Source organism: Lytechinus pictus, unplaced genomic scaffold (genome assembly GCF_037042905.1).
Source record: "Lytechinus pictus isolate F3 Inbred unplaced genomic scaffold, Lp3.0 scaffold_20, whole genome shotgun sequence".
Lineage (NCBI taxonomy): Eukaryota > Metazoa > Echinodermata > Echinoidea > Temnopleuroida > Toxopneustidae > Lytechinus > Lytechinus pictus.
This window is the reverse complement of record NW_026974141.1, coordinates 8,477,754-8,488,935: the sequence shown is the minus strand read 5'-3', so window position 1 is coordinate 8,488,935 and position 11,182 is coordinate 8,477,754.

Below are 11,182 nucleotides of genomic sequence, written 5' to 3'. Positions count from 1 at the left end.
AAACGAATAAAAGTCAGAGAAAATCAAAGAATGATTATAATTTTATTTTTTACACATTCAGTGCATGCAATGTTTCCCTTTTCCCCCTCTCGAGTCGTGCGCGCATTGACCCATTAATATTTGCGCGTAAATACATTGATGCGCAGTCGCGGATTTTATGGGGAATCCCCAGCCACGATTTAAGAGAGAGAGAGAGAGAGGGGGGGGGGGGGTTCTCTTGCGCAAACTGACTCGTATGCATTACTCTGCGCATTCTCTCTCAGTTGGGGGAATCCCCAATTGAAATGATTTTATTTTCAATGTTATAGATCTTTTTATTTTGTTCTGTCCTTTGCCGATGCGCCGACCGATGCCAAGCAGACTAAGGTTATCATCACTTTTGGCTTTTACAAGAAATATATATAGGCCTATTGAGATACTAGTTATAAAGGTTGTTTGGGAACAATTATTATCATTATTATTATCACAATTTGCATTAACGAAGGGATTTTTACTTTTCGGGGTTTTCCCCTATCTTTAAATTAAAAGTTTACCATAAACACGATAAGGAAATGATTATGTTCAGATTATTCATTTTCACACCTCTGTAACAAAAAAACACACAACAAAAACGGTGTGTTTTTTGTACAATTATTTTTAAAGGAAACAAAATCATTCAATGTGTTTCGATAACGGGATATCCCGACAGAGTCATAATACTCGATATTTGAATAAAAATGGGATCGATATATACTTTTAAAACAATTTAATTTACAGTTTAAACAACTTGATTAAAACCTTAAATAACAGTTCTTAGAGTGACAGGCTTAAACAACATTGCTTGAAAGTTTAAACAGCGTTTTTACTGTGTAAACAATACCAAAGTAATCCTATTCTTGGTAAGCCCCCATCACACTTATTCCGAATCAAGCAGAATTGGCCTGAATGAAAGGACTATTGTTTGACCACCAGTTGGTCATTTAAATCTACTTCGAACACCGTTCGATAATATCCCTCGAATGTTTTGAACATGACCAAAACCTTCGGGACGGCCAAAAGAAATGACAAAAATATTTCGAATGCACTCAGAATGCAGTCAGGATATTTAGAATGTCCAAGAACGTAGCATGAATTATCAATCTGACTCCATTGCGGTTCATTTTGACTAGTGTATGATGATACACCTGGTCAATTTACTGAATTTCAACTCCAGTTTGGTGAATTCATAAGTTCCTCCCAAAAATTTCTAGATTTTTTGAATATTTTTTTCTTTCCAGCTTCTGCTTGATTCCTCCTGATTCCGAATAAGTGTGATGGGGGCTTAAGGTCTAATCACACTGAAGAGTCTTACAAATATATAATCATGATTCAATCAACCGAAGAAAGGAGGAAGGGTAGTTTACATAACTGAAGAGGGGACCATGCAGAGAGATCAGGAATTCTATAACAAAAGAAATGGTCAAGTAAAGGATGGATGAGGTTAACAAAAGGCAAGAAGGCTGATAGAGCTGGTAGCAACGAGAGGAGGAATGTAAACAATTGCCATTCTTGAGATAGACAGAGGGAGAAGGCAATGTGCTGTAAATGTGAAAGGGGTTTAAAGAAGTGAACTCTCGCTTAGAAAGAAGTGAACAAAATTAAAAAGGATTACTTACCGTACGTGATCTTTGAACAAGAAGATTCTAATGTGGTAATGGACTTTAATAATGTACAAAACAGTTCCCCCACAGTAAATGCAGGGCGTTCAAGGGGGCGTACAGCCAGAATGAGCACGCAAGAAGCAAGAATAAAGAGAAAATGAAAAAAAAAGGGATTCGTGTACTAGAATCCTTTGTATTTGCAACATTTTTCTGTTAAAATGTTACAAACTCTTTTCCCTTCTTAGGGGGAAGGATAATGAGGACGAAACATTTCAAAAGTTTTTGATTGGTCAATTTTCTAATGAATATGCATGACGTCATTGTAAACAAACTGTTTCGCAATAGTATATGGGTGGAGTGCAGCAAGCGACAAGCGCTCGGCGCGAAAGCTGTCGTATTACGACGGGGTCGCATCGGCGTGAAAGTTCTGCATCTGCATGCTGTATGTTGCTATGCTAGCTTGCTACTCTGAAAACGTGGATTAAAAGCGTGTGGCCATCATCAGCAGTGCGGGCCGGGACAAATTTCAGCGCTTCTAATTTAAAACACGGAGTGACACGTTAATCGTCGAACCAGATTTGATATCAGAGATGTTGTTGTGCTTACAGAAGCTCCAATCCTCGGAATGGTTTTGAGATAATTTTTGAGGAGTGAATAGCGGAAAAAACGTAGCGATGGCTGAGAAGGATTTAGGTACGAAATCTCGCAACACCTCCTCACCGCCCAAGGCCTATTCCTACTCGAGCGTAATTGAACTCGACCCAGTCAGCTCGTCATCGGATATGGGTAGCAGCGGGGCGGGCCAGGCCGGGGGATGCATGGCGTACTCCCAACAGGTGGACAGCACATCGCGTAGCCCACTGGTCCAAACTCTAAATCTCAACAACAGTGTGCAAACTGATAAGGAATTTGAGAGAAAATACTCGGAACATGTGAGCAAAAGGCCCTCGGTTCGGATGAGTTTTCAAGGGAGAGTGTATAACTTTTTGGAGAGACCGTCTGGTTGGAAATGTTTTGCTTATCATTTTGCTGTGTAAGTATGACAGAGAGAAAAAAATGCTATGTCATGCAATGATGCATGATGAGTCGTGAAATTGTTATTAATGTCATAGTCAAATTTGATCCAATTTAGATAACTCCGCTCTGCTGTAGATCTACAGGATAGTGCAGGATGTCTGTAAACAATCCTAGTAGATTCTGTCCCTTTTGGTAAGTTTAGATCTAACTTAGATTTAAAATGATGTGTAGGCCTAGTGGCCTACAATTTATACATGTACATATTTGTCAGGGGCGGTGGGGGGGGGGGGGGGTGGCTGGGGGCTTCAGCGTCCCCCCTCCACTCCCAAACTATGTACAAAAGCATACAATTTTCCACAAGATTGTGATTTTTACATGGTCAGACCATCTTTCAAAAACTGTTCCACAGCCACTTTTCGTATTTTTAAGTTCTTTTCAACTAGGCCCTTGTATCTAAATATAATACAACAGTGGCAGATCAAGGGGGAGGGGCCACACCTGGCCCGTGCCCCTTTCCCTTTTCAGAGGCATAATCAAAATTTGTAATGTAAATATACTGTTTTTTACCCAAGTGTGCCTCCCTTTTGAAGTGAGGACCTTTTTTTTTTTTTTTTTGCTTGTCAAATTTTTATCAGGAAAATGTGCCCTCCCTTGGAATTCCTGGATCCGCCCCTGCTAAAATATATATATATAATTTTTTTTTCAATTTTAAAAATTCATATCCAGGACCTATGCTCCGGTCTAGTGTCTGACTGTACTAATGGCAGACATGTAGAGCCGGATAATATAAATAAAGTGACAATTATTAAAATTATTCAGTTTGGATGATCATGGTCAGGGGCCGCGAGATTCAGGACTTTCCAAAAGGGGAGGGGGCACATTTTCCTGAGGAAAACTCTTTCAATTACATATTCCCATTAAAAATTGATGAGCACTGTGACTTTCAAAAGGGAGGAGGGGCACACTGGTGTAAACACGGCATATCCATTAACAATTCTTATTATGGCTCTGATCATAATGTACTGATGATTTCTTTCGATTATAATTTAAATCTTCCTGAAGTATTGCAATGTAATGTTTTGACTATGAATGAAATTTTCTTGGTACAATAGATTCCTCAAAGATGCCTCATTTCATTAAGTATCTTGTGGATGATTTTCACTGTTTCCTTTGCTCTTAGCCAATCACAGACAAGGATATCAGTAGCTTGTAACAGTTACCAGTGGAATATCAATTGACAATTATTTATTGAATACCTCGAGTTCAGTTTCTTCAGGGGGCTGGTGAATATTTGCCATCCTAACTTAATATCTAAAGTAGATAATTATACTGACAGAGATTCACCTTACCATGAACATTTTTAAAAGTTATTATTTGAAGAATAAATCTGAAATTCACTTATTTCCCATTTTCTTTGGTCCTTTTTGCTCCATCAAGTAGATGTTGGATTAAAATGAATGAAATTTACTTAAAAGTATGTGAAAATACTTTGTACTTCAGAAAATTACATTTCAGATAATGCTTTGAGAAGTAAATGATCAATTTGGGTTGGTCCCTATTGCTAAAATTGCTGCTGAGCTCCCAAAAAGATGACTAGTCTACTTTCGCATATGGCACAAAATGGGTGAATCGCTCAGTCATGATTACATTAAGTAAAATCTGAAAACTTATAGATGGAAATACATGGATGCATGTATGTGTTTCCCATATGTAGCTTTATCCATGCTGATGAATTAATGAGATGTGCAAAAATATGAATAAACCCATTTAGGACAATTTCGTTCTGTATTGAGCGGGATACATTATCATTTTGAAATGATATGTTTCTTATTTGTCACCCTATAAAGTAATCTAGATAGAGATGATAACGTTTGACCATGAGTTTTGGTAGAGCGTGTACCGCTTGGTGACATGCCTGTAATATCCAGTGTCACTCCGAATGCAGCATAATAGTCGAAAGTCAGAGTTGATTTGGGGAAATATATATTATAAGCGCTTGTCATCCAGGGCGTTTCATTACTTAGCGTCCATTTAAGCAATTAGGCATAGCATTTCAAAACAATCAACTTTGTGTCACTCATACGTGTATGTGTACATATATACAGATATGGAAGGGAAGGGACGGATTGGGGGAGTAATTACTCGGCTCGGAAGAGAGAGAGAGAGACTGGGAGAGAGGACATAAAATAGGAGAGAAAGGGAAAGGTCGGCATAGAAAATGCCAAGGATGAGAGTGAAAAGATTTAAAACACGAAATAGGTAGGAGGGAAATAAAAATAAGTTGATATAGTAAAGGATGAGAATGAGTCAGAGAGAGAGAGAGAGAGAGAGACACACACACACACACACACACACACAAACATCATGAGGAGAGAAAACATATAAAGAACTTGACATTTTGAAGAGAGAAAAGTCAGAGTTGAATTGGGGAAAATTTTGTAATTTGTGTGATAAAAAATGTGCAATATTGCGCTATCTTTCTTTTTTAACTCTATTTTTAAGTGCACATATGTATGTAATTTTAATTGTACAATATATTATTGTTAATCTTGATAATGATTTTAATTATTTGTTCATATGTTGGCATTGTGTAAACATGTACAATTCAGTCTGTGACTGCCAATCATGTTTTTTGCAATAAACCTGAATTGAATTGAATTGATTTGAGAGTAAGCGGAAGTGGGAGATTAAGAGAGAGGGAGAGATAAATAGCTAGAGATTGTACAAAATACAATCAAGTCCTGAAATAAAAGTGTACATGAGATTAGAGACAGAAAGTATATAACGACAGGACAATAAGTTGTGTTTATCATGAATTCGTGGGAAATAAGGGTAGGGTGAATTGAAAAAGGAAAAAAATAGGAGAGAGAGTCAGAAAGAGAGACGGAGGGGGCATGAGACAGATCGAGCTGGTCTATGAAATTATGCAAGCCTTGAGGCTTGCCCTCGATTAGCTCCAGTAATTAACAGCAAATTTAAGTGGACAAGGGCATGGACGTGGTAATAAAAAGTGATATATCTACTCTAATTTAAACTTGTATGTACATGTAGCTACTGTAAGCAACGTAAAAGGTCTCAAATAGGGTTTCAATGCACTACTTAGGCTCAAGCGCAATTTATTAAGCCATATAGTCGTTATTCTAGTCCCTTGTGTTAATTCTTCACCGCATGTGTGATAAATTTTACATACCATGTACAAATGTTTACTTTCAGTGTAATAAACTTGTGGTGTTTTGAGGGGTTATCGATTTCATAACCTATATGAACAAGATTGATCAAAAATTGAAATTACATGTAGATGGAATTACAGTTTGAATTCAGTGTAATAGGAATTCAACACATTGTTGTTGAATACTGAAAAGCATCATTATCATCAATTATCTAATTGTCATTAATTACTCCCATTATTGCAGTCAAATCATTCTAATGTTTTGTGCACAGTTTCTACCATGCTGCTGACAAATTTTCTGAAAATTAGAAAAAAAAGGCTTGCATGCAGTGCATTGCTTATTGGTTTTGTGTGAACACATAAGTGTTTAATGAGTCTAAGAGTATAATGAACATTGTCAAACCAATGTGACTGCTACAGTATATGTCTAATTAGTCTCGTATGAACACATCACTTAGACCATAGGATACATGATCGTGTGTGACAAGATTGTTAGCTAGGAATAGCCTATTACAAGGCTTGCGTACATTGCTTTGCTAATCGGTTTCGTGTGAACAGCTCAGTGTCTAATGAATCTTTGAGCATATGAACATTGTCAAACCAATGTGACTGCTACAGTATACGTTTAATTAGTCTCATATGAACGCATCTACTGGACGGCCTGTAGGATACATGTGTATTACAAGCTTGCTCTAGGATTTGATATTACAAGGCCTGCGTACATTGCATTGCTAATTGGTTTTGTGTGAACAGCTCAGCGTCTAATGAGTCTTTGAGCATAATGAGATACATGATGGCATTTTGTGTATCCAGTGTCTGGTCATGCTCTCTATTTTGGGAATAATTTGATATTCCAGAAATGCAGTATTTCTTCACAATGTTAGGATTGAAGGAGATCTGATTATAATTCACCCCTTCGGAACTGTCTGCCTATATCTAAACATGGACCTGCTTAATGATTTGAAGAGCGGCCCCACCTATTGATATTTGTGTTTCATTCTAAGATGGAAGGCTTCTTGTAATAATAATAATAGTTTTAATGATGATGATGACTGAGAAGGAAAAGGAGAAAATGAAGGAGGACGAATAGAAGAATATGCTGAGAGATGAATGAAAAGAAGAAAATTGGAGAGGAATGCAAGGAAAAGAAGAGTGATGTATAGGGGGCCTGCTACTGCCAATTTGTCCACTGCCAACTCGTCTACTCACCACATGGTCTACTTTCATTAAGTCTAATGCCATTCCGTCCATCAACATTTCGTCTCAAAACCATTTGGTCCAATCATCACTTCATCTAATCACCAGTTCATCAATGACCATTTCATCTCATAACCAGTTGGTCTAATATTCGTTTTATATTCCTTCATTTTGCCCAAATAACACTTAGTCTAATTAGACCAAATGGTATATGGACTATAAATGACTATTGGACCAACTGCCCGGCAACTGGTTATTAGACGAAATGGCAGTTAGACCATGTGGATATTGGACTAATTGATGGTAGACCAAATGAAAGAAGACGAGTTGGCAATTGGGCGAATTGGCATTGGACCAGATGAACCCCCCCCCCTCTATGACAAAGGCCTATAAAAGAAGAAGAGGAGGATGAATCTATAAAGATGTTTGATTTTTACGATTCACGATGGATTAACATTGTGGTCAATGAAATCAATTGTAAAAAAAAGGATGATTGCCAAGCTTTGTGTTATAGGCCTCTGATGTATAAAAGCAGTTTATCATGTATCTATTCTTTGTTTGTAATGTTCTTTCCAATTGTCATGACTGCGTAAATATCAAATAGGATTCTTTTTATTCATTAAATAAAACATACAAATATAAAAAAATAAAAACAAAATTATTTATTCTTTAAAATAAAACTATATCAACATTTACAAACAATTTATAGATGATTGTATTCAGTTTTCCAAGTCAATGTAGATGTATGTAGACATAGAAGTTGAACAATTCATTTTGGATTTTGAATGCAATACATTGTCAGTTGAATCAAATAATCATTTAGAGCACATACTGTGCACACAAAAGGCTAGTTGATTGGGAAATTTCGAGCTCAATATCCAGTCAAAAAAATGGCTTGATAATCGGGTTAATCTGATGATAAATTTTGAAAAATAGAACGAGAGGCAGGGAAGAGGAATGAATTTTGAGAGGATGATTGTCTGATCACGAGGGAGGTATTTTAGAAGAGAAAGTTGATGAGGTAGATAGGAGCCTTGATAGATACATGTGGATGGATGAATAATTAGGTTAATATGGCAAAAAGGCTGAGATCTGCAGTAATACATGTAGCACATTATTGAAGGAGAGATTTATTAGGAGAACAAACAAAGAGAGATGGGGAAAGAGAAAGAGAGACATACAGACAGGTGGACAGAAAAACACAGTGGCGGATGGGGGGGGGGGCACAGCTGGCCTGTGCCCCCCCTTGAGAGCCATAATCAAAATTTGTAATGTACATGTAAATCGTTTTTTTTACTCAAGTGTGCCCCCCCCCTTTTGAAAAGGAGGACCTTTTTTTTGCTTGCTTGTCAATTTTTTTTCCGCAGATGAAATGACCTTCACTTTCAAGTGAAAACCTTTCTATTTTTTTTTGCTTGTCAAATTTTCATCGGGAAAATTTGCCCCCCCCCCCCTCTTTTGGAAAATCCTAGATCCGCCCCTGCAACTACATACATGTATGTTGAGAGGCAAACAGATAAATTAGGAATATCTTGTGCTAGGGCATGTATATGCAGTTGTGCTCAAAAGTTAGTGAACACTACCTCAAAATGCACTCCTTCATACTGAGTGTTGAATGTTCACAACAACACTACAAAGATCGGCAAGCCCAGAGAACCAATGTTTATTGCATCGTATTTTATCACCTGACTTGGGAGCGGATCCAGGATTTTCCAGAGGGGGAGGACATTTTTCCGATGAAAATTTGACAAGCAAAAAAAAATCAAAAAAAGTTTTCCATCTGAAAATGAAGGTCATTCGGTCTGCGAGAAATTTGACAAGCAAAAAAAAGTTCCTCACTCTCAAGGGGGGGGGGGGCACACTTGTGTAAAAACGGTATATTTACATTACAAATTTGTATTATGGCTCTCAAAGGGGGGGGGGGCATGGGCCGACTGTGCCCCCCTGGATCCGCCACTGACCTGACTCCACAAATATAGCAGAACTTTAACACTTTAAATATGTTCATTTTCTGGTTGGGCTCACTAACATTTGAGCACCAATGTAGTATAGAAAATAGGGGATAACAATACATGGGGGTTCATGGCATATTGAGTGTTAATTCCGTATTGAATGATATTTATAGGGATGAGTAAATTTTTCAAATAGGACGAGTAAAATGACCAATCTTTTAGTAACAAATGTACACATGCATATTTGTAATTTCTCTTCCTTTTTAAAAAGGACTATTGGTAATGATATAACTTTGTTTTCTTTTATGGTTTGAAAAGATTTCTGAAAAATTAAATTGCTTAAAAGCATGATTAATCCCTTGTCTCTTCAAGAATTGGTGATGATCAATATTTTCAGTTGATTATAAATATAATACAGATTTACTTTTTGATTGGATTCAGTCTCAAATGCATCCACGCTTTATAAAGTGCTTTTTGATATTTCAATCTTGTTGGATTGAATTATAATCTTAAACTCTTTCTAGAGTACTTTTTGACAGCTTCAATGTAAATTATTTTATCAACTGAACTCGGTAAAAATCACTCTTCTCATATCCCTCCCTCTTTTTTGATACGACATGTACTGGGAGGCGATATTTGTTTATAATTGATTAATTCGTACACTTCGGGCCTACTCAACAATGATGCATGTTGCATGTTGCGTTACACACGCACAATAGAAAAACACCATTGACCACATGGATGGGTGGACTCCATAATTTCTAGTGTCTGCAGACTTAATTATACCCACCCAAAATGATCAAATATGCCTGCATTAATTGTATAGCATTTGTAGATCAAGGCTACACTATTGACTTTGCAATTTAATTAACTGCACGGCTGGATCCTCCTGTGTTTCTGAACGAACAGAGGTGAATTTGAAATCGGGCGGCTGTGATGACATAGAGGTTACTATACATATAAGTTCCTTTTAGAAGGTCCGCAAAATAAACGCATACTCAACTGAGGGTAATTTTCATTTAGCTCCAATATTAATGATAATGAAAATGAGAGTAATAATATCAATAATGATAATGATAATAATGATGATAATAATAATATTAATAATAATGATAATGAAAATAATGATAATAATGATAATAATGATAATTATATTAATATTAATATTAATAATAATAATAATAGTGATAATAGCAAACAGTTTTTGAATAGTTTTTCACATTATGATATCTTCTCATTTCACTCATAAAGGCCTTGTCTATTATTACTCTGGAAATGCCCATATATCCCCATATCCCATTGGGTTGTATACAAAACAACACATTTTGAGATTGACCAAAAAAGCACAACAGTGGCTCTTCTACAGAAAAAAATATATTCCTGCTTTTGGGTTTCACTCCTTAAATGGCAACGGTTGTTGTTATAGTTTATCTTGATTTAAGCAGCAGCTGTAAACCTCTTGTTCTTTCTATGTGGGTTTTTTTTACTATCAATAGGCAGCAACTATATATAACCTCTGTTGTTATTTTCTACCACTCTTTTTTCTAAACAGTTCACAGTAAAACAAAATCTCTTATTTCTAGTAGGTATTTTTACAAACAATACAGAGCAAAAATTAACCTATGGTATCATTTCTAGTGGTTATTTTCTGCTAACAATACACAGCAAATTATAATCTCTTGTTATTTCTAGTGGTTATTTTTTACTCACAACATATGGTGACATATAGGTTATTTTAGACTAACAATAGCCACTGATTTGTTATTGATAGTGGTTAGGTTTTGCTAACAATGTACAACAAAATATAACCTATTATTTGTAGTGGTTAAGTTTTGCTCACAATAGGTAGCGAAATATAGCCTCTTGTTATTTCTAGTGGTTATTTTTTGCTAACAATACGCAGGAACTATAAACTCTTGTTATTTCTAGTGGTTATATTTTTTTACTAACAGCAAACGGTGACTTAGAGGTTATTGAGACTAGCGATAGGCAGCAACTATAACCTGTTTTGTTATTTAATTATAGTGGTTATGTTTTGCTAACAATATACAACAAAATATAACGTCTTGTTATTTTTAGTGGTTAAGTTTTGCTAACAATACATAGCGAAATATAGCCTCTTGTTATTTCTAGTGGTTATTTTTTGCTAACAATACGCAGGAACTATAACCTCTTGTTATTTCTAGTGGTAATATTTTTTACTAACAACAAATGGTGACTTAGAGGTT